The sequence below is a fragment of the Anabrus simplex genome, chromosome 2 (genome assembly GCF_040414725.1).
Source record: "Anabrus simplex isolate iqAnaSimp1 chromosome 2, ASM4041472v1, whole genome shotgun sequence".
NCBI classification, from domain to species: Eukaryota; Metazoa; Arthropoda; class Insecta; order Orthoptera; family Tettigoniidae; genus Anabrus; species Anabrus simplex.
This window is the reverse complement of record NC_090266.1, coordinates 887,118,845-887,144,124: the sequence shown is the minus strand read 5'-3', so window position 1 is coordinate 887,144,124 and position 25,280 is coordinate 887,118,845.

Below are 25,280 nucleotides of genomic sequence, written 5' to 3'. Positions count from 1 at the left end.
GGAGGAGGTGCAGGTTGGAAAGAAATAGAGTTAGAAATGGCTGTGGAATTAAGAAGAAATTGAAAGAACTTACTACGAAATTGAACCTAGCTAAGACGTCAGCTAAGGATAATATGAGGGCAAGCATAATTGCCGGTCATATTGGAAAAAATGGAAGAGTAAGTACAGGTACTTTAAGGCAGAAAAAGGTTCCAAGGAGGGCATTCCAGGAATCATTAATGGACACGGGGACTGTGTTTACGAGGATCTTCAAAGGGCAGAAGTATTCAGTCAACAGTACGTAAATATTTTTAGTTACAAGGATAATGTCCAGATAGAGGTGGTGACTAATACTAAAGAAGTAAAATTTACATATGATAACAATGACGTTCTCAATAAGAAACAAATTTGAAAACTAGAAAAGCAGGTGGAATTGATAAGGTTTAGGGAGATATACTAAATTCAATGGGTTGGGATAAAGTACCACATCTGAAGTACTTACTTGATTATTGTTTGAATTAAGGAGCTACTCCAAATGTATGGAAAGTTGCTATAGTAGCCCCTGTATATACAGGAAAGGATGATAGACATAAAGGTGAAAATTATAGGAAAGTCAGTTTGACATGAAGTGCATGTATGCTTTGGGGAAGCATTCTTTCTGATTATATTAGTTATGTTTGCATAATTAGTGATTGGTTTGATAGGAGGCATGTTGGGTTTAAGAAATGTTATTCCACTGAAGCTCAACTTGTAGGATTCCAGCAAGATATAGCAGATATCATGGACTTGCTCGGTCAAATGGACTGTTTCGCGATTGACCTATCGAAGGCATTTAATAGGGTAGATCATGGGAGACTACTGGCAGAAATGAGTGCAATTGGACTAGAAAAAAGTGGCTGAATAGGTGGCTATATTTCTACAAAGTAGAATTCAGAGAATTAGTGTATGCGAAGCTTTATCTGCACCTGCAATAATTGAGAGAGTAATTCCTCAAGGCAGTATTAATGGACATTTACGTTTTCTTACATATATCAATGATATGTTTAAAGAAGTGGAATCAGAGATAAGGCTTTTGCAGATTATGACATTCTCTACAGTGTACAGTAATAAATAAGTTACAAGATTGTGAGGAACTGCATAATGGGTCGGTAATATTGTGAGGTGGACAGTATGTAATGGTATGATGATAAACGGGGTTAAAAGTCAGGTTGTGAGTTTCACAAATAGCAAAAATCCTCTCACTGTTAATTTCTGCATTGATGGGCTTAAAGTTCCTTTTGGGGATCATTGTAAGTACCTAGGTGTTAATATAAGGAATGATCTTCTTTCGGGTAATCACATAAATATGATTGTATATAACGGGGACAGATCTCTGCACATGGTTATGAGGGCATTTAGGGGTTGTAGTAAGGATGTAAAGGAGAGGGCATATAAGTCTCTCGTAAGACCCCAGCTAGAGTATGGTTCCAGTTATGGGATCCTCACCAGGATTACTTGATTCAAGCAGGCCCCTGCCAAGTGGGCGACTGCCCTAAATGCAGATCAGTAGTGATTGATTGATTGATTGATAGATTGATTGATTGATTGATTGATAGATTGATTGATTGATTGATTGATTGATTGATTGATTGATTGATTGATTGATTGATTGATTGATTGATTGATTAAGAGTATCTTAAGCAGCTTAAGACCCATACTGAAGTATGCACGAATACCGTCTTGCTGTTTTGTAGCGACTTCGTTAAAAATCATAAGAGAATTGGAAAGCACATCATCTGGTGGCAGTACTTGGTGACGTGTATTAAATCGAAAATATTTCTAACCACATTTAGCCGGATATTGCATTAGCCCGATGAGCGCTACGCCCAGCCATAGACGAACTAACGCGGCCGGTCCAGCACAACGACGCCCGTCTATAGACGGTGAACGAGAACTTTAATTTACATGATATTCCCTGTTCACTCTCGAGTGCTGATTCGATCTGAGGCATGTTCTGCCATCTGGTCGGCATTATGTAGAACTACCTGATCACAGCTTATAGCTTTGGGAAGTAACCTAAAGAGCTTTATGTAGACGTCTGTGGAGCTTATTTGTGATGTAAGCATGCATGGCAGAACAACATGCTAGTAGCTATCACAGCGATGTTATTTCGGACAAAGAATCTTTCAGTTATTAAGCACAGCGGAAATTGATGATGAAGATGATCATGTCAATGAATTGCTAAGCGATTTTTAAAGTTAGAGTGATACAGATTATATTGAGAATATTGTAGACGAGAAAGAAAGAAAAAAACCCTCCTTCTAAACGAAGGACGAATAATACGTTGAGTTCAAAACCTATTTCATCACTATTTTCGTGGCAGACGGATGAATTTTCTCCAACAGACTTCCAAGTAATTGTTACAGACTCTGGAAGCTAAGTACTGTTTGATGACAACACCAAAATCTATGATTTCTTAAAACTATTCTGCCACTGGAGTTAGTGTAGCTGGTTGTTGATGAAAGAAATCGGTATCGCAAAAGTCTGGTGGAAATCATTGAGCTGTCACCACATTCCAGGTTTAGAAGGTGTTTTAAAATATCAACTTATGCATATGTAAGGAGTTACATGTATTAGTTGTCTACAGAGTTTAGCAAATCATTTTATTTTGGGCTTTTTACTTTGTATAAAGATGATGAACGCTTGGCCACAAAAATGTAATTTTGTTTTTACTCTAAATAATATTGAACATATGTGTAGGATTTTACATTAGCATTGAGATTTATAAAGTATATTTATAACATTTATAAACATTTTAAGCTAATCACCCCACTGATAAGTTAAATATTGAGGATTCTATATTTTAATACGAGTTAAAGGACTGAGCACTGAGGTACCAAACAGTCAACTGGTAACTCAGCACTTAAATGGTTGGAATTTGTAGAATAGCATGGAGTGGTTGATAGAGTGACTAGGAGAAAACGTACATATTCTGGAATCATACGCCATTTAAAAAGGTAATGTGTGTGAGTAAAAGATATGTCTTGCCACATCCCCATGGCCCATTAATAATACATCGACTAGTAGAAGGAAACAATGCTACATGATACCTTTGTGTATTTGTAACAGCACTAGGTAAGAGATGTAACACTATGTCGCTAACAGGCAGTGCGTCTTGCTGCTTTATAATCTTCATGCTGAGAGAATAATGAAGCAGCACATAATAAGAATATATATATTGCAAACGTTCAAGCACGAAGGTTAATTATAACCTATTTTATCAAAGGTATAATCGAGGGTTCGAATAAATGTTGTAGGTGTGCCTAGGCATTACTCAACGGCGATACATGAGGTTCCAGTCGCGGGCGTGAAGGTTCAATTAGGCACCGGTTACAGTTCATGGTAATCATCAGCACGATAACATTGCCATCATAAGAATTTGTAACTTGTAACTATTTCAGGCTACTATAAATCCTGATTTATAAATGAAAATACTGAGAATCGATTTCAATTGGAAGGATGTTCCGTTTCAATTATGTCAATCCATCGATAAAATATAATTAAAATAATGAAAAGTAATATCTTGCAACATGAGTGGATAAATATCATATGTTGAATATCATAATCAAAGTAGTTTAAAAATTACATTAAAATTCGTTTGTTGACTATCATTCTCTCGCTCATATGACGCTACAATATTATAATTGTAACATCGTTGGCAAACCTATCTAATATTAATGTTAAATACAAGAAAATAAATTATTATTGCCTACATGGAAATTGCTGAAGGCTTATGTATGCAATTAATTACAATTATTCCAATTACTTATATTATCCGCAGTAGGAAATGAATAAAATATTTATTCGTTCATATCTATTCCCATTAGGGGTCAAAACCTTGTACTTTAATATTCCATTATTATAATATTACAACCGTCGCATAAATCAACGAACTCTAATTGACAACTTGAGTGCTCACTACATAAATATGTGCAACTCCCTGGAACCTAAAATAAAATCAATCACGGACACTAAAACTAAGTTCTGCATCTAACGACGGGTAATTAATCGAAAGACATGTCAAATAAAAGAACAACATCTGCACTTAAATAAGATAGACATTTAAATTTACATATTACCATGATACGCAATCATGGTTTGAAATTATCAAGACATAATAACATCTGGATTCGTCCAAAAGCTTTCTTCCGGATAGCTGAAATTCTGCCAGCATCTACGAACACATACACTAACACTACTGCTACTCTACGGGGAATAACTAGATTTTAAATTGGGTAGTATGACCCAGCTTCGGTTGCAATCATAAAGCAACTCATACGTCTTATTGGGACATAATTATTTCGAAGATTTTCATGTTTTATATCTCTATCGATTCAGGTAACACTCGTTCCATAATTATATCTCGGATTAATATCATTGATGATTATTCACATATCCATTACGAAAATATTCTTCGGAAAATAGTACCCTCGAGATACAACTATCAAACATTAATCGCTTGACTATTCCGCAATATCACTTTAAAATTCGCATGATGAGCATTTATTTTACTATCTTCCAACATCAACATTCCTGGGATTTCTCGAAGACTACATTACATCGCAAGTAATGCTCATTTCTCAACACATATTCCAACATAACCATCGCGCGAAAAATATTCCGCAATATCACTTTAAAAGTCGCATGATGAGCATTAATTTTACTATCTTTCAATATCAACATTCCTGGGATTTCTAGAAGATAACATTACATCATAAGTAATGCTTATTTCCCAACAAATATTCCAACATAACCATCGCGCACAATACCATTATCAATTACTTCGACGACCCTAAAATTCAACCATATCATATCACTTGATATCCGCATCATGCCTATTTAAATTATTTCATTCAAATATACAAGCTCATAATCGCCGAAGTAAATTATTTCAATTCCAAATACATGTGAACTCTACCATCTAAAACAACGCGGTCAAATAAAATATTTCTTTCATGAAGACTCAGTCGCGTTATATGAAGTATTGGTTTACAAGGAAAACTTCCAACCTTGATAACACAATAAACACATTCTAATTATTCCAATAAGACTTATTCTCAACTAGACTGGCATATCAAATCAATTGGGAAGACCGTATTACAGAAACGATTAGTTAACTCCTAGTAAAATTCCCGTATTACATCCCATGATTGTGCATTCGAAACCAGATGAAATTGGCACATTACTAATTAGAATTCCAGTCATGACATTATTTAGGATGATCAGTGCGCTCCACGAATACTATACGATGCTGAGAAGTGAATTTGGAGCGTCGCTCAAGTTACATTTATACATGACACGTTATACTCATAAACGAGAAAGAAAATCTACATCTACACAATGTACAATTTAATAGAATAGAAAGAAGGGCAAGTTTTTGTACTTATTTTATTGGCGAGCTCTTGAAGGTACAGTCCAATCATCCTGGTCTTCGGAATATTATCATTTGCTCGTGTTAACGCATTCTCCATACCCGCCGGGATTCCATGCGGTTCATGCCTGCAAGACCATACTAGCGGATCTTTCGATTTAACAGTCCTCCATCTGATTTGACATCATGAAAGCTGCAACTTATATAATTCAATTAGTACAATATTTTATATCTAAACAGATGTATTGTCCCCTTTTTACAACGCTTGCTCAGCCGGAGAACGAGAGTCTCACGGTTCGTTGTCTGGCTTTGCTTATTTTGAGGGCAGGGAAAGAGACAAGGACTAGCGACAATAACACAAAAATATCAAACAACAGGTTTCTGATATTTATTATCAACTAGCACTTAAACAATAACAAATTAAATTTAAACAAACCTTGACTGAAACTCTGGATATTAGCCTACTTCTAACGAAGCACAAGAAAAAATATAAAGTTTCTATGGGAGGATCTCCTCTCACAATGTCGTTAATATTTACAAATTGAAAATAATTCAGTCACAAAAAGCTGTGTATCTTTTGGTAGTTTTAAGCGTCAAAAATATCAAATCCACTTGTGTTAACATTCATTTTCTCAAACGAAAACTTCACTCCTTCAGAAAACTGAATTGCCGCGCTGAGTGGATCAGACGGATAAGGCGCTGGCCTTCTAACACCAACTTGGCAGGTTCGATCCTGGCTCAGTCAGGTGGTATTTGAAGGTGCTCAAATACGACAGCCCCTTGTCGGTAGATTTACTGGCACGTAAAAGAACTCCTGCGGGACTAAATTCCGGCACCTCGGCGCCTCCGAAGACCGTAAACGTAGTAGTTAGTGGGACGTAAAGCAAATAACATTATTATTATTTATTAGAAAACTGAATTAAACGTGATATCCTCTAAATTGGAAAAATAAATGAAATACTTATTGGAAACATTACTCAAAGAAGACTCTGTCTGACTTAATTTCAAAAAATCGTGCTTGTATCATCAAATCTAGAAGCCATTTTCCAACGAACCCAAGACTCCAATTCTAGATTATCATCATGACTAATCACGCATAATGCAAAATTACACTCTTTTTAAATAACATTATTTAGAGAGCACAATTCTTAACTAAAATTCTCAATACTGAAATGTTACTGTATTCTAGAAACCAACGCACTTCAGAAACTATGGCTCCTATATATTAACATCCAATATTTATATTTATGACTCAAATTTTAATGCCAAATTATAGTTGAATCAATTTTATTTTAACATTGAAAACAATTTTTAGCCAAATTTTCAAATTGTAAAAACTGTGTTTTGGACGTCAATGTGTTTTAGAATTAAGAGTTACTCCATTTTAACATTGCAAATCATATTGTCATAATTCTTAATGTGTATATTATTCTTGTGTTTTAAATATTGTTATCACTGAAATTAGATTTACATTCAATGTAATGAAATTTGTAACAACAATCCAAATATGACAAACCTTGAGGCAATTGTATAGGCTGATGATGCTTGTGAATAAAAGCGAAACATGTCCCGGTAAATTAGTATTGTAACATTACAACTTAGCAACACAAACTGTAATTTGTATTGAAAAGGTGGATCAAAATAACCAACAAATTGTTAGTATATCATAATAATTATTACTCTGAAACTTCCTTTAATATTCGATTTGAACAAAACATGATGTCAACCTTTAACATCTGACGTCTTGAGGATTTTTAGCATTGTAAGCTATACAATAATAATGATAATGAATCTCGTCCACTGAAATAATTCTTTCTTATTCATTACTGGATGATACTCTGGACTTTCCTCAACTTAATTTCAAAATAAAATTTACTAAAGGTTCAACTCTTAAAAAGTTAAATCAACTCAAACAACGATGCCGATAACCAGGACCCAACGTAACGAACACGTGGCCGGGTAACTACCACGGTCAAAAGAAACATATCACAATTTACTGAAATTACTATCACACACAGCATTCACACTAAGGCACACGAGAATTATTTACATTATTTACAACGAATTCTAGACCCTCAATATTATTATTTTGACTTTTATCTTAGGCATCTGAATTCTCTCGATGACGGCATCGGGTAAAGAATAATCCATTCACGTCCCTCAGAAATGTGATGAAGCCTGGATGACACTTGGTCAAGGATGATAAGTTTTTACAACGTTGGTTACGATAATATCGGCGGTTGACATCTGGAAAAATTGTCATGTATAGAAACGCACATGGTACAGGTCAAATATTAGCATTCGCTTTCATGGTTCATGAGTCACGACATTATTATTACTCAACTCCACGTCCATCAATTAACACGTGCTCACCCTTGAAGAAATTGCGCCTTATCCCACCCGTATTATTCAAGTAAATGCAATAAATGAATCCACAAGTCAATAAATACAGTAAATGATCCATTCGCAAGTCAATAAAATACAGTAAACGATCCGTCAAGATTCTGCCATATTCCAGGCTCATATTCATCCTAACTGAGCACACATTAACATCTTACACAGATCAAGCATTACTTAAACTCATGACCCTTATTCATTCATTTAACCCGAGGTGAATTTTGTATTATTGTGATTATTTTTATTAGATGTGCTAGACCTTAAAATCGCGTAAGCTAGGGTTCGACAATATGCCAGATGACGCTACAAGGAGAAAATTTGTATATAGAAATCCGGCGTAACAAAACGTGCCGTAAATCTGTCCCACTCGACTTCCAAAAAATTTTCTAATTATTTTATTAATTATCGGAGAGGACAATGAAATATAATCTCACTAGACTAATAATGGGTCAGTTAGAATAATCGTCGAAGACACACGCACGTTCTGGCTATTCTAATAGAGACCAATAATCACTCACACACACATGACAATACTACCATATCCCATGTGAAAGAAGGATGAAAATATTCAAGACTACTGCAAGACTGGAAGAAATATTACCACTTTATTATTATTATTCCGTGTCCGGTCAGCATTTCCAAAATGTAGCAACTCCGATGGCCTTGTTGTTCGCCTCGATTAGGTCCTGTGTAGTGCAGGGATGTTCTAGTAGGGGACAAATGAGCAGGTGGTTCGGATCTTGTGTTACACCGCACTCGCAGGATGCGTCTCCATCAGCTGGAAGTATGGCCCATTTTTGCATGTTGGTCTTGCAAAGAGGTACGCCCACCCTAAGACGATTAAGTGATCTCCAAATAGGGTAGGGCAGGTCATTTCCTGGAGCTAGCTCTTCCTTTGCAGGAGTATCAGGCGGCAGCATGCTCTTCCACCTGGTGATGCGGTTATACTCAGGTGTTCCTACCAGTGGTTGAGTCCTGGTGATGAAGCTCCTTCTCGACTTCAGTCGACAGACTACAGCCTGGTGATCATGCAGTGGGTGGCGAGAATCATTAGTCTGCTTTGTCCTCTCTGCATCAGCAGCAACAGCCCTTCTGATAGCGGGGGGAGCTATTCCAACAATCGGGTAGAGTTTGTCAACTGGGGTTGGCTTCAGACATCCCGACAAGATACGTACGGTCTCGTTGATTGCAATGTCAACCTCCTTGGTGTGAGTGGATGCACTCCACACAGGTGAAGCGTACTCTGCAGCGGACACACACAAAGCAAGAGCAGAGGTTCTCAGGACGTGAGGGCTTGCTCCCCAGGTGGTGGCTGTGAGCTTTCTCAAAATACTGTTCCGTGAACTAACTTTCAGCCTGGTGTTGTGGCAATGTTTCTTGAAGGACAGTGTTCGGTCAAGAGTAACACCTAGATACACAGGTGTTGGACAATGTTCTAGTCGTTTGCCTTGCCATATAATGTCCAGTTCCCGCCGAGCTTCTCTATTCCTTAAGTGAAATGCGCACACCTGAGTCTTGTTGGGATTTGGCTTTAGATGATTGCCTTCATAGTAAGAGCCAAGAGTATCTAGTGCAGAAGTCAACTTTTCCTCCACCTCTTCAAATGTCTTTCCTTGGGCAGCCACTGCAGTATCGTCGGCATAGATGAAAAGCCTGGTATGTTCCATTATGGGTTGATAATTAGTATAAATGTTAAAGAGCACAGGGGCGAGCACACTGCCTTGAGGTAAACCGTTCTTTTGTACGCGCCATATGCTCTTCTTACCATGGAGAGAGACTTGGAATCTTCTATTCTGCAGGAGAATGCCAATAAGAGATGTTAGTTGATAATCATTAGTGAGCTGGTAAATTTTCCTCAGTAACTTCCTGTGGTTGATGGTGTCATAGGCAGCTGTTAAGTCAACACAGGCAACTCCAGTTACCTTACGCTGTTCAAAACCATCCTCGATGTTTTGAGTAAGGTTCAGGATTTGACTGCAGCATGACTTTCCAGGTCGAAAACCAGCGTGTTGAGGAATGAACTTTCCTTCGAGGATGCCACTAATTCGGTTAAGGATAAGGCGCTCGAAGATCTTGAAACAATGGCATAACAATGATACTGGGCGAAAGTTTTTAGGATCGTTTGGCTCCTTACCAGGCTTAAGTAGTGCAACCACTCGAGCTTTCCTCCAGAGCTTGGGAATATAAAGCTTAGATACACACTCATTAATCATTGTAAGCAGCCATTGCAGAGTAGTCCTGCCAAATTTCTTGATCTGTTCTACTCTGATATCATCGATGCCAGCAGCCTTATTTAATTTCAAGGTGGAGATGACAGTCTCTAGTTCATTCAAGGTGAAGGGTTCTTGGATATTTTGGTTCTCACTTCCTGGGGTTCGTTCCAGTTGCTCCCGTGTACTCCGACCTTTAATCTTCCCGTTCATGAGTAATTGGGTTGCAATCTGGTCAGCAGTAATTGCGGTGAAGTTTCTAGGTTTTGTTGGGTCACCGCTGAGGTTTTTCAGGAGATTCCAGGCTCGCCTACTGTTCAACTTCATGTCCAGATTCTGAGATAGTTTGCATCAATTCCTCACGAACCTGGATAGTTTCATCAGCAAATGGGTCAGCCTCAAAAAGATCTTTGTAATGGTTCATCAGCTGTTTGCTGTCATCAGTCATTCCTGGTATGTAATTTGTTCTACAACCTCTTGGAATGGTCCTTCTAGAGGCTGTCTGGACGCATTTGACAAATGCCTCGTACATCTCAGGTTTCGGTGGGATCTTGGCAACTTCTATACCAAGAAGCCTCCCCGAAGATTGTATAAATTACGCTATGAAAAATCAGTACAATCGGGCGCACCCTGGGCAACGTTGCAAATTAGCAGCGGCGGATTCTTCCACTACCGGTCAACACAGAAGTAGTAATATTACCACTAATGAATAAGTAAGCATTATTTATACAAAGATGAACAGATAAACATTAGAAAAATGGTACTTAAATGAATGATGAAACTGGATCCCTGCTGGTGATCTGGAATCTCTGGATTATATGTAGTGGATTATCTGCTCCCGTCGCTATGTCCCAATGTCAGAAGTCGCCTACATTTTAACACACCATTGTAGCCGTGATGTTCAATGCAGAGTTGTGGTAGGTCTTCTTTTCAAAGTTGAGTAACATCTTGACGCACTCGAAGTAACACGTGGCGATCTTCTTTCTTCTGACACAGTAGAAGCTGAAACTAACAAGCAATTTTAGAAGATATTCTGCACACACAAGCGATGACTTTTACAGATGAATGACACCTAACTTTGCCTGTAAAATCTGCCAGACTCGTTGACTAAGGCGTTAATGAAGGTAGTCGATTTGCACTGCCGAATAAAAATATTTTAAGACCAATGATGGAGTATTTGCGTCGTAAGTCTGAGATTGGCGTGAGAAAAATCCGTAAGCAAGAGTACGAGAATCAGAGAATAAGAGAGCGTTTCTTCCTGAAACTGGGGTATTCAAGCTCTTCACAATGAGAGCGTGTTACCACAGTGGTTCGCAATTGGTCGTCGTCATACACCTGATAGGCTATTACAATTCTCGGAAGTACCTCTCATTTGAAGACTTGGTTATGCGTAATTCAGATCGAAGAGACCTTTACTGTTCTTAGTAGGTCACGTGGGACAGCTGAAAGCTCGATAAAAATCAATACCCTGCTCCCTCGCTGGTAGGACCGGTTCTGTACAAATGAGAACGTCTCTACAACACAGGATCGGAAAATATCGCCCGGGCTAGTGAAATAATAGCCTTGTACATGCAGACACAATAAATACTTGTTGTAGGCCAAATTTGAAGGGAACAATATCAACGTTTCGATACAACACTCGCCTTATTGTATTCCTATAAATAACTATGCTTTCTACTCTTACAGTTTATTTTTCTTGTTAGCAAATAATTCAGACATATTCAACCGGTCTGCGACCAGCTTACATTTCATTAATGTGTGTCGATCCTCAATCACTCTCTTTAATTGTTCTGTATAACACAGAACCTAATTCTGTAATGACAATACTATAATTGTGCGCGCTTTTATAATTGAGAATAAATCATTGCCCTATAACCTCTTTTTATAACATTTCTTAAGATCGAGGAATATTCTCCTTGGCATGAACGATCTCACGACCGGGAATGCTTACAAAGGAATGCGCCCAATAGTTTATATCGTTTCTCCAATTCTCTCCTAATCGATCGTTTCCTAAACGAATTCTCGATCATTTGTAGACGTTCATACTAATCATATAATGCATGACTACTGCAAATGAAAGTGAAATTGTCAAGTATAATTTATAATATTTAACTCAGTCCATGGCCTGCGTCGTATAAACTGTTATCGAAACTAAACTTTACGCAAGAGAAATCAATTTAATCAACCGTCGAATGTAGCCCTCTTCACTCAACAGTAGTTGACTTTACTTCAATATCAAACTTCTGGACACGAATTTATGAGATACCACGGGGTTCTGAGCTAATGAATTTTCATATATTTAATGTTTATTTAAACTTATTACTCAACTGAGCGAGTTGCTTTAAATTATCAATGTATCTAATATAAATTGACTGGACGTGTACTTTTCACATGATTTCATCAATTTCTATGCTATCATAAACTTCAGTGATTCCTTCATGTTCGACTCGGAATTTGTTGAAAGGTTATATTTGTGCCCGTTGCATTTTCTGACGTGCTTTAAAATGGCGTCAAAGTGGAGGTAGGGACCACAGAGGCCGGAATTTTATGAAAAGAATCTTAAGTTAGACGTTTATAGAAGGCCATGACCAAGTTGGAGCATGCAATTTTAAAGGGCTGTGAGGAGAGAAGAGAACAGTATCAAATGAATTGTTTCGAAAAAACAAGTAAAATATAAGAAATTATTATTAACACACTTACCAAATTGAAGAGATTGAGAGCAGACGTATGTCAATTCAGCTGCAACGGAAAAGGAGACTGATTGATTCAATAGAAGAAAATACGGATATATTACCCGAGTTAAACGAGGAAATACGGCGTAATACTTGTTATTTTATATTGAAGAGTGGAATCGCCGCGTGAAATAAGGGAATTTGATTCAAATACGTTCACCAGCTGGACCGATACGAAGTAAATCGACATGTCGAAGCTCATCAAAACAGAGCTTAGAGAAGAAGAAAATGTTCTGAAATAATATGTCTGAGAAGTGAAATTAAGGAATAATTAAGCTTTCGAGAATATAAATATCGAGCAAAATTATTGATTCTAAAAAAAAATTAGATCGATGACACTGAACCAAGTGTTAAATATTTGATTGACCGGATTGATAAGAAAGACATAAGGGTATTGACAAGAGAGATAATTGTTATAAAACGCTTTAAAATGACCAATAACTCATAGGAATTTTTGGATTTTATCACTGGCTCAAGAATTAAGAAGCAGATGTCATGCTAATTCCGAGATGGACCGACCTGGAGATGAATATGTTCCGGCCAGCAGACCAGACCTGATGAGGGGAAATACTCCAGCCGTTCCGTAGACCGCAGTCAGCCAAGGACTAGAGCTGTGACGCGGAGAGCTACAGAAGTCCCTGTACTTGCTGAATGACGAGCTAAGTTTGATAGATATTGATTTTTAATTAAGCTAGACATAATTATCTAGTATAATTTACATTAAGTGTGAAATATTTAAGAATTGAAGTGACTCAGTGAAGTGATACATTTCAATTATACCTTACTATGTTATCACAAGATTGATATCTCGAAAAGTGGCTATACATACATTGAGTGAATAATGGTAGCAAATGAGAACATGATTATTTGAGAGAAGGAATGTAGATTATACACGGCGAGATATGAGTATTTGCGTGCATTAGATTTCATTAATGGGTTTTGTGAAGCCATTCCTGCTAATTTAGCGTCAGTATAGGATGATATAGAGAGGAATTATGATATGAACGAGTTATTCCTTGTCGAATTAAGTCATCGGACGGATTTACGATGCGTTAGAAGTTAAACACTATTCAGTGAGAAGAAGTATGATCCAAATAAGTAAACGTAATTGAAATGGAGTTTTACACGTCTTAATAGATATGTTAATTGATGAAGAGGTTACGCTATATGAAAAGTGGTTTTATTGGTGATATATTGGAATTGATTGAGCGATATACAGTTGAGAATGGATTGATATGACGCAACTGAAGTAACGTAATAGTAAGATATGTTGCAATAAGACGTAATAAGGGAAGTTACACGTTTATATATTCAGATATGGATCAAATATGTGAAGCAAGCACATTGAAAGAGATACATCGAGGGAACAACACAAGATAAGGTATGCATGACAAACCCATAGATGGGAATAAATGGTTTCTGCAATGTCAAATACAGCTGTTGTTCTAGGAAAATACTTAGGCTATAACAGAACATATATTGTAACAATGCACGTAACGAAAGATGAAATGAGTGTGTAGCCGTATTGAATAACGTAGATAGATAATATCGATATATCATGATTGAAATCTGGAGGAGTCACTTAAATAAGCTTGTCATGATAATATAAGTCTCGCGAACGATTAAACGCATATCGAGAAGAAATGAATAAGGTTAATTAAGAAGTACTTTAGTTAGAAATGTGATATAGATTATTTTATATTTTGAAAGATGATTCATGATTATTTTTCTATACGTACATATGATAGACTAGGAAGAGAGGTGCCGAGATATTGGAAGGTAATAGAGGGTAGTAACCTTGGCAAGTCATTCAACAACAAAAGAATGCATCGATAGGAAACAGACCTTGGTAAAATAGGGCAGATTGCAAGATTTTAAGAAAAACGTTTGGAAGGGAATTGAATATTATGATAGTCAGAGGCATGAATGATAAATATTCTTTTATTTTAACGATCATTTTAACGATGTAATTGACTGATTGAGTATTTTTATATCAGATGAAATGTAACAAGATGTTAGCTCATGTCAGGAATGAAATCCATTTTTCTTTTGAAAGCCAGCGCTGACTTATACCAATACATGTAAATAATAATTGATTTTATGAGATGTTTGGAAGAATATCAGCATATGCTATATCCTCCTTTCTTCAATGATTTATTTAGCTTACTGAATTTCTTACTATTATTTATTTTTAAATATCTGAGTAAGTGATTTGTAGATATTAGGTACATATTGACTTAGTCCTTAAGTTAATGTTCATGCGATTTACTAAGATACATGCGGTGATTTTAAAATGCGATAGGATGGAGACGTTCATCCGGAGATGAAGTATGTCGCGTGCGATCCGAGTCTTTTCTCTGAATTCACGTTAATCTAAACCATTTTACGAAGATTTACCCTCAGAAGGCAATCACAAACAGCTACCGGGATACTTTTACGTGTATCGTACCTGGACGCGGGATGGGCGCATAATAAATAAATATACATATAAAACAAGTGAAACAACAAGTAACTGACAGTTCGTAAATAGCTCGTGACGAGTGAAGTCGTGTACAGAATGGTGAAACAAAAATATCCTAAATTATGAAGAAGAACACTAAAACTGTTGTTTGGAAAGAAGTTGGAAAGGTTGCATAAAACGCTATTCGAGGGGAATACAATCCGCGACTAGCCATCAATACGGGCAAGAAATGCGAAAATTACTCCTAAGAGTAGTGCAATGTTTTGCAAACGTGTTTGAATATTTTCTGCTGTTTGCTGGACTACCAGCTTTAGAATATTTACTGGGTGACGCTAGTGCTATAGCAGGAACCTTTAAGGCTGTACAGGAAGTGAAGCAACAGTTGAAAGGGAGTCAACGCCATAACGAGACAATGGACGCAATTGCATTGAGAAGCAAAGGAGTACACATGAAGCTAGCACCATACAATAAAGGGCTCGGTATCTACGTATTACAGAAGAACGTCTGCGGAATGCACTGCCACATCGAGCTCTAACCCATGAAGAAGTTGCTACGTTTGCTAAACAACGAGGAATTCACTATTTTGGCGGTGTGTATATGCGTGATCAACTACCAGCATGCCCATGAGAACGCGAGAGTGCTGTAATCAACTTAGATAACAGTCGTGGACGTGGATCTCATTACGTTGCCTACGTACAACGTAAATCTAAAGCATGTTATTTCGATGGTTATGGAGACTTATACTCCCCATTTGAGCTCATACGTTATTTTGGAAGCAGTGCAGACACTGTTTACAATAAAAACAGCGTGCATGAATTGAATGCATGCATGTGTGAGTGATTATGTCTAATGATCTTACATAAAACCCAAACAGTAGACAAATAGTATCAGTGTGTACGTGATGACCAACGGTGCAAGAACGTTCACGGTACGCGGAGAAGGACCTGAAATAACCGTCTATTTTACTCCACCGACCGAACTCGGTCATCAGCCGCATGGTCTTGGACTAGTATATGTTTGAAAGCTACAATAAAATCTATAATATGCATGAGGACATTAACTAGTTCTATTACGATGGGTATGTGTTAACGCTACCGCCACGCACTTATTCAGTAGACGATATTCATGACTATATTGAAACTACTTTAATTGAACAGTTTATTGATGAGAGTTCGAGTAATAATAATTACAAGTTCTCAATTACTGTGAGCAACATCAAACATAAATGTGGCATTTAGTCTTCATTCAACATTGATTTCAAATCACAACCTGATTCGATTTTACCATTGCTTGGAGTTTCATCAAGAGAGCTCACATCGAACGTACGTCATGAGCTTGATCAACCTATAAGACACTTCGATGATCATTATGTAAGAATCACTTGCAGTATCATTACAGACTTTTATAGTAATCAACAACCTTCGCACGTCCTGCACGACTTTATCATACAGAAGAAGTATCCGTGAGAATCCGTCAGTATATCCTTATCGTACTGTGACTCTAAAACACATTAGTAACATCACGCTTAGGTTTGCGAATAAACATAATCAGCTCATTAATCTAGATCGTCACACGTACGTAGCTTACAAACATCGTCTTAAACCAAATTGAAAAAAAATCTATAAAACACAGTGTACATAAGGGAGACAAACTACATGTTTGCGAAGAATAACCGAGTTAAAAGACGTCCAAAAGCGGATTCTCCATGAATTACATTTTACTCTACTATAACAATATGGAAGAAACGCTAGATGCCATGAGCACAGTTGAAACGCATTAAGGTGTAGTATGATGTGGGATTCATTCTTATCAACTTTTTACATCTGGACTCAATAAAAAAGATGAAATTCGCATTATCATTAATCAGCAAGATCAATACACCCCACCTTACGAAATCTACCTCTGTACTGAAGGACGTACAGATAAGGCAGATAGAAGTGGACCAAGCATACCTCATCTAAACAAGCAAGGTCTAGCTCTTCGCCTTTCTGAAGCGCGTTGTAATGCAAATTGCTGGTAATACTAGTGGAATAAAATTCTACCGTCCTTTTAGTGAATAAGAAAGTAATCTTTTACTAATGGCAGGATGGTGTCCAAAAGCTACTAACAACTAGATGATTAATCAGGACGTTACTTGTTCAGGTATGTTATCATTAAATCATATTCTCAGATTTGACAATGACATTGGACGTATTATAGTCAACTCAAAAGAGGAGCAAACACTGATCCGTGATCGAAGTGATTATAATTCTCTTAAATCAGCAGAATTACCATTAGATTCAAAAATTACTCTTCAACGTATATTGTGGAGGATTCCACATGTAACACTATGTGACCAAGAATGTTCGATTGCTCAAGGTTGTAGAAAATGAAACACCATTCCCTATACGATTTCGAAGTTTGGAGCTGCGTGAGTATCCTGTGTTACAGTATGAAATCAAGCATGCCTGGGCAGTTAAACCGTCACGTTTTACTGAAAAGCCTTTAAGTTTTATTTGTGGATTTCAAACTCATCTTAAATTCAACCATGAAAAAGATAGCTCTCAGTTTGCTCTATGCGAATTAAGAAATTTTAGACTAAATCACAACGGAATTACTTATGCCTACGAAAACATTGACATTAATTTTGGGAAAAAATTACGGTTACCCTATGAAATGTTTTGTAAATTCCAATCATTGTATTACCAGAAAGAGGATTGCCCGCTATTTCCTCCTGAATAATTTAAAACTAAAGCACCTATTGTAGTTATATACCGCTCTTATCTTGAATAATCTATAAAAGAGTCCCCTGTCAATATTGCTTCAGAATTAGAAACATCCGAAAATATTATTTCTAACACCACAACCTATTATCTTATTTCTCACATGACTGACGTCACTTACCGTCCACTATCGAATATCTTTGCAAGAATATAAATAATGATAGGCTTACATCACTATCATCCGTGTGTGTTTCTACACCAAACGCGATGGAACAGAAAGAAGAAGTCCGTACGGTTACAGTTAATTGCGTTGATAAGAAACAATACTGTGAATTTGCAACCTGCTTGCCCAAACAGCGAAACTAACACGCAACATCTTATTTACTACTCTCAATTAACTGAGGCTATTAAGATGTTTTATAAACATAGAACCACATATCAGATGCCAAAACATCTGATTCAGTATGTAGCACTAGGCTTCTTATCTACATAAGCTGCTCCATTCGTTGATGCATATTTGAGACGTGCTACCCCTCCACAGTAAAATGTCAAACGATGTAGCTTCATGTAGACTATTTTGACGACAATACAAGCACCGACGGGAAATTCATATCGATAGGGATGGACCTAATCGGAAGATTGTAAACTGTGGACAGTATATGCACGAACTTGCACCATTCATTTCAGTAGATGATGATGATCCTGAAAGGAACTAAACACATGGATGATGCCAAGGTAAGAACAACAACAAATCCTTCGCAAAGCATAAAATGTATACCGGTAGTATAAGATATTTTCAAGTTAATTTCACAAACAAAAACACTTTGTTAAATTTGAATGTTGCAGCGGATTCACAATTTATCGAGCATGCTACCTCTTCACAGTATGGTAGTATAACAACCTTGTCGATGATCGTACAAGGATTGTAGTGAAACTGGTAATAGTTTATATAATCTTGTAAATAATTATACAACAAATATGTCATTAAATTTAAAATGTTGTACTTGGTTTATTCCCCACGCCTCCCATTCACCCTCACATGTTTCTCTACACGTCACCATTCTACTTTTAAGGTAATGTACTTAGGATGAAGAACTTGTAGTCCTCGCTTCATCACCTATACGTCGTTCACCTCTTGGGCTCAAGTGGATTCGAAACAGTAATTAGTTACATCATGCACGTTGCAGGAGATTCGAATTGCGAATCCACGATGAACATGTTTTATTGCTGCAAACAAAATAGAAAAATCCGCACAAGTAGTCTTGAGAGCTAACAGAGAGCCTATTAGTAAAACAGTCTAAACATGCATGACCACGTCCACGTGATAAATTTTTGTCAAAACAGCGTGATCGTAGTATGACACATGCTCAGTCCCGTGATTTTGTTCCACGCATTAGATATAGATTTCTTGATAAGTATAAGTTTCTAGTGTGTTCTGAACACAAGGGTTTCGTTTCTGAATGATGTAAATAATAATGTACGCCGCTACATGTCTCTAGATTTCAAATCTATAATCCCTACAGTCAAAATCTAAATTTGAGTGGTTCAGACACTAAAAGACCGAGCGTTACATATCAGCTCAAACGATAGCGTTTTTAACTCCACAGTCACTCGGATCCGTGACCTTGCGGTACCTCGTGTATAGTCGCAATCTTGTCTAGTTAGGTTAAGCCTGTTAGGTTAAGCTTCCACATTTGGATATCAAACTTGAGGTCTGTAAGGTTAACGCCCTTGTACAGTTAAGCCTGTTAACGGGATAGAACTCAGGGCCAGGTTACAACTGCTCACGGTAGGTTATAAGGTAATGAACCCTTGGCCACCAGTCCTTATTTCAAATCGCCCACTCTGTGACGTCACAACTCTATCAGGAGAAGGCCTGCGCGTTATGATATGACGTTATGTGAAGATAAGCATGCACTCTTAGCCAGTAGTCTGCATTTTAAATCGTCCGCGCTGTTACGCCACAGCTATGTCACTGCTCCAAGGCAAGGAGGTAAAGACCCCGTGCAAGGTCAGGTTAGCGTTTGTGCACAACCAATTTGGCTCACCCATGCGGAGACGGCAAGGAGCCTGTGCAAGGTTTGGTTAACGTTAGCGGGGAGGGTTACAAGTCACCTCGCCAGTTCACTCATCCAAACGGAGCCCGTAAAGAGCCTGTGTGTGATTTGGTTAGCGTTCATCGTAGCGCAGTTAGATTAGCACTTTATCTTGGCGTCATAACCACTACAACAAGCCTAACCAATTAAACTCCACTAACGGGAGCCTGTAAATAGCCTGTGTGAGGTTAGGTTAGCGTTCCTACGCAAGGCTAGGTTAACACGTCATAATGACGTTTCAACTTCGTCTACAGGTCACTTAACTGATTTGGCTCCTCCAAGGGTTCCCGACCGATTCGACTCCTCCAAATGGTAATGTGACCTGTCCGATTTGGCATTTTCAGGAAAGCCTGTCCTATTCGGCTCCTGGAACTCGGCATGTAAAGTTAGCATTGCCCTTGTAGGTAAGGGTGTGACGTCATTACCTACCCTAGGGGTCAAAAACACCCCCAGGTCACCCCCTGACCGTCTGGGCTCCTCCAATGCAACCTGTGAGGTTCGAATTTCTCTCGTACGTGAGGTAATGACATTATTCCACGTCCTAACATCACCGAGAATTTATTGAAACCGGTGGGGAACCCTTCATATTCATGCTACTACGTCAATGACCTATATCCCTCATAGCCTTACTACTAAAAACGTGGGAAAATGCTGACCCGTTAACAAGTGTTTTAGAACATACTTTGATCTTCTTATCATAACATTTAAAATCTGTTTCCTTTAGGGGTTTATAGTAACGGACCAATGTCCAAAGTGAATTAATTTGTATATATAATTTGTCACCTCGGAAGGCTTTCAAGTGGCAAAGGAAACTTTCTTTATTCTTATATCGTTGAATAAGGGTGTCTGGTCCTATTTTGAGAATATGTGCTTGTTATCCCCGTCAATAATAGAAAGTATCCCAGTTTCTGTGAAACAAGAGTTAATACCGTAATTCTTTGTTTTGGTATGTGAACATTGATTCAAATTTGCTTTGAGTGATATGATTATTTCTTTGTTTTAGAATAGTAAACCGTACTTTAATCCCTAACGTCTAAATAGTTGTAATTCATATGTATATGCTCTGATCCTGTCCTTTGAGAATAAGATTATGTAGTTAGATATAGAGAGCCACTCGTACGCTCCACGACCCAGTTGGAGCAGATATGGCCAAGCTTAATTTAGGACAAGTGGAAGGATAAAATATAAATAATAAAAATAACGTTTATTTTCGCATGTCATGTCCACCTGGTGGGTTTTACATCTTCATTAGCAGTAGTACACAAATTTTGTACCTCTCGTATGACCATTTATTATTACTGATTTTTTGATGACTTTTGTTTTCGGAAGAATTAGTTGAATTGATTTTGCTCTTCTACCACTTCCTTAGCAGTATCTTTGATAACACCGAATATATATATTATTGCTCTTTCCTGTACTTTTACTCATTAAATATTGGTCATATTTTATTACCCATGCTGTCATTAATATGCAAATATTTTGGATCTCTTAATTAAAACCCTCCCGTATTTATATAAAATTCTCAATTACTCTTTTTAAGAATATTCCAAGATGTCATTTTAGTCGCTCTTTTCATAAGCAAATTTCAGTTCGTCGTTACACTTTCCTATGAGATATCCGTCTAAGACGTAGATCGCAATAGCCAGACGACAAGATTTAGACACTTGACAGCTAGAACACTCTCCCGAATGGCTGTTTAAATCGACAGAGGAGTGCCAAGAGTAACATCCGTCTGTGCGTAGGTAACGTTTTCCTTTTCCTTTCATTAAATCAATACCTACGTTATCTCATTTCTACAACTCTATCCCTCTACAGCTAAATCCAATAGCCTCACACTGGTTATTTCAATTAATTAATTCGTCTTTTTGAGCCTTTATACACTAGTTCAAGTTCCGTGGTTGAGGCTCTGTGACATGTCCTAAGAACTCGGTGGAACAATGAGACGGTCATCAGCCAAAATTGTCGGTAATCTTACCTAGATTGAGAGATGACCTCGATGCATATATCATTAAATTAATAACACGTCTAATAATAATAATAATAATAATAATAATAATAATAATAATAATAATAATAATAATAATAATAATAATAATAATAATAATAATAATAATAATAATAATAATAATAACAGGAGAGCAGTGACAGTTCTAAATAAATGGCGTCAGCATTCTTCCTGCCGTGTCAGCACCCAAGGTCATTGACTCCTAGTAGTGTAACTATGCTGGTTGTGGACCAAGGTCATTGACCACTAGTATAGTAGTTGTGCAATGCCGATTCGCGGATTTTGCATAAGAGAGCAAGCTTCACAGACGCCATCTTGGAGGGGAATAACCTCAGTTTAACAGCCAGTTGCCCTTCCCGACGCGGATTTTGCCTAAGAGAGCGAGCGTAACATCATAGTCGCCATCTTAGAGTGCCCTAACATTACAGGGCCTAGTTTTATGGGAAGATGCCCTTCCCGACGTTAACAGTCGCCGTCATGGATGAGCTTAACCTCACTTTAACGACAAAATGCCCTTCCCGACGCCATCTTGAGTAGTAGGGCAATGGGGATCCTCGCGACGCCATCTTAAGTGGTTGGGCAATGTGAATTCGCGTAAGAGAACAAGCCTAACTTCATGGAAGGTGTTAACATCACTTTTAGGTCTAGATGCCCTTCCCGATGCCATCTTAAGTAGTAGGGCATTGGGGATTCTCGCGATGCTATCTTATGTAGTAGGGCAATGTTTGATCGCATAAGAGATCACACCAAACTACATGGAGAAGCCAAATTACACAGGGCCTAGTTATACTGTCAGATGCCCTTCCCGATGCCATCTTGAGTAGTAGGGCAATGGGGATTCGCATAAGAGAGCACAGCTATCCCCATAGAGGTGTCTATCCTTACTTTTACGGGAAGGGACCTCGAGAAGGGCGCCTTGCTTTAAATCTATATTCCTCTCTCCAAAATGGTATTGGGAAGGAACCTCGTCGAGAAGGGCAGCTTGCTTTAAAAACCATAATCCCCTCTCCAGAAATTGTGCCGGAGATAGTCTGTCGGATGGAGGCGTAAAGCTTTAAGCATAAGATCACGTCGTCAAAGTTATGCATGTTTAGACTTTTTGGTCACTGTCGGATGGAGACATGAAGCTTTTTGACCCCTCTCGTAGGAGGATCAAAATAGTAACGGGACGTCATCTCATAGTAAAACTGTGCCCTGTGCAATTAGTCCCCGCCAAAATAGCGTCGGGAAGAGCATATAGCCGTAAAAGTGTGGATCAACCCCTCTATGTGGTTAGGTGGGCTCTGTTAAGAGAATCCCCATTGCCCTACTATTCAAGATGGCGCCGCGAGAATCCCCATTGCCCTACTACACATGATAGCGTCGGGAATGGCATATGACCGTAAAACTAGGCCTGGTGTATTCTGACTCCTCCAGGGACTCAGCTGTGTTCTCTCATGCGAAATAGCATTGCCCTATTACTCAAGATAGCGTCACGAGAATCCCCAATGCCCTACTAGTGAAGATTGCGTCGATAAGGGCATCTAGCCGTAAAAGTGAAGTTAGGTTCCTCCATGAGGTTAGGCTTGCTCACACAAGCGAATCCACGTTGCCCAACTGCCCAACTAATTAAGATGGCGTCGCGTGAATCCCCATTCTCTACTACACAAGATTGCGTCGGGAAGGGCATCTGACAGTGAAACTAGGCCCTGTGTAGTTTGGCCCCTCACGTAGTTAGGTGTGCTCTCTTATGCGAATCCCCATTGCCCTACTACTCAAGATAGCGTCGTGAGTATCCCCATTGCCCTACCATTCAACATGGCGTCCAGAAGGGTATCTAGCCGTTAAAGTGACATTAGGTTCCTCCTTGATGTTTGGGTTGATCTCTTACGGTAATCCACATTGCCCAACTACACAAAATGGCGACATGAGAATCTCCATTGCCACACTAGTCAAGATGGCGTCTGGATGGGCATCCTGCCGTGAAAGTGAGGTTAGCCCCATCCGAGATTACGACACTCCACGTCGGAAAGGGCATCTGCTGTATAACTGCGGTTAAGCCCCTCTAAGCTCTCAACTATGATGTTGGGCTCGCTTTCGTAGGCAAAATCCGCGTCAGGAAGGGCAACTAGCCGTCAAAGTGAGGTTAGTCCCGTCCAAGATGGCGTCCGTGAGGTTAGGCTTGCTCTCTTATGCAAAATTCACGAATCGGCATTGTACAACTACTATACTAGTGGTCAATGACCTTGGTCCACAACCGGCATTGTTACACTACTAGGGGTCAATGACCTCGAGTGCTGACTCAGCAGATAACTGCTGACGCCAGTGATTTAGTACTGTCACTGCGCTCCTACTAATAATAATTATAATGATAGTAACAAGAGTAATAATGGAGTATGGCCTCCAGAGAGTCATGGTGCTGGTATAATGATTTGACACCATATAGGCTACCCGTGCGTCCGTGAGGATGACACCCTACTTAAGATAAATTCTGGTGTTGAATACGGTACAAATACGTACACCCCGAGCCAGAGGAATTAACCAATGAAAGTTAAAATTCCAGGCAATACCGGGAATCTAACCAGGCATGGACCAAAGGTCAGCTTACTTACTATTTAACCATGGGTCTGAAAATAATAATAATAATAATAATAATAATAATAATAATAATAATAATAATAATAATAATAATAATAATAATAATAAATTACCGGTTACCTCCATCGGGCGCGTCCCATTGCAATTGGGGAAGCTCGCTGGCTCTGCCGCCAGAAGAGTCAGAGGGTAGTAGGGAAATAAAATATCACCACCGTGAAAATAACTGGTCCCTTGCCAGGGTTACGGCGAAGACTGGTAAATGACCAGAAGCCAGAAAACATCATGAGGCAACCTCTAGGGCTAACAACCCTAGTTGTAAAACGATGGGTACCCGTCCAAAGCAAAGTCAAGTCAAAAGGCATGATGGCACAACATTTCAAGAAACATACCCCAGGGGGTAAATCTTCGGATAAATCCCTAGTCGTGAACGCCACGGCGCACGATTCTTGTTCGGATTCTGGGCGAGACTCGACATCATGCAAGGGACGAGTCGGAGCGTCTCGATGAACCCCGAAGATTCAAAAACTCAGGCCAAAATCTAAGATATTTCTAGCAACTTTCAACATAAATTCACTTACACAAACTGGCAAGCTGAAAACCCTCACCAAAGCTCTTCACGAAAATCACATATCCATAATGGCCCTACAGGAAACAAGGTACCAAAATGAAGAGATTTTTGAATCCGAAGGCTACCGATTTTTCAAGAGCAAA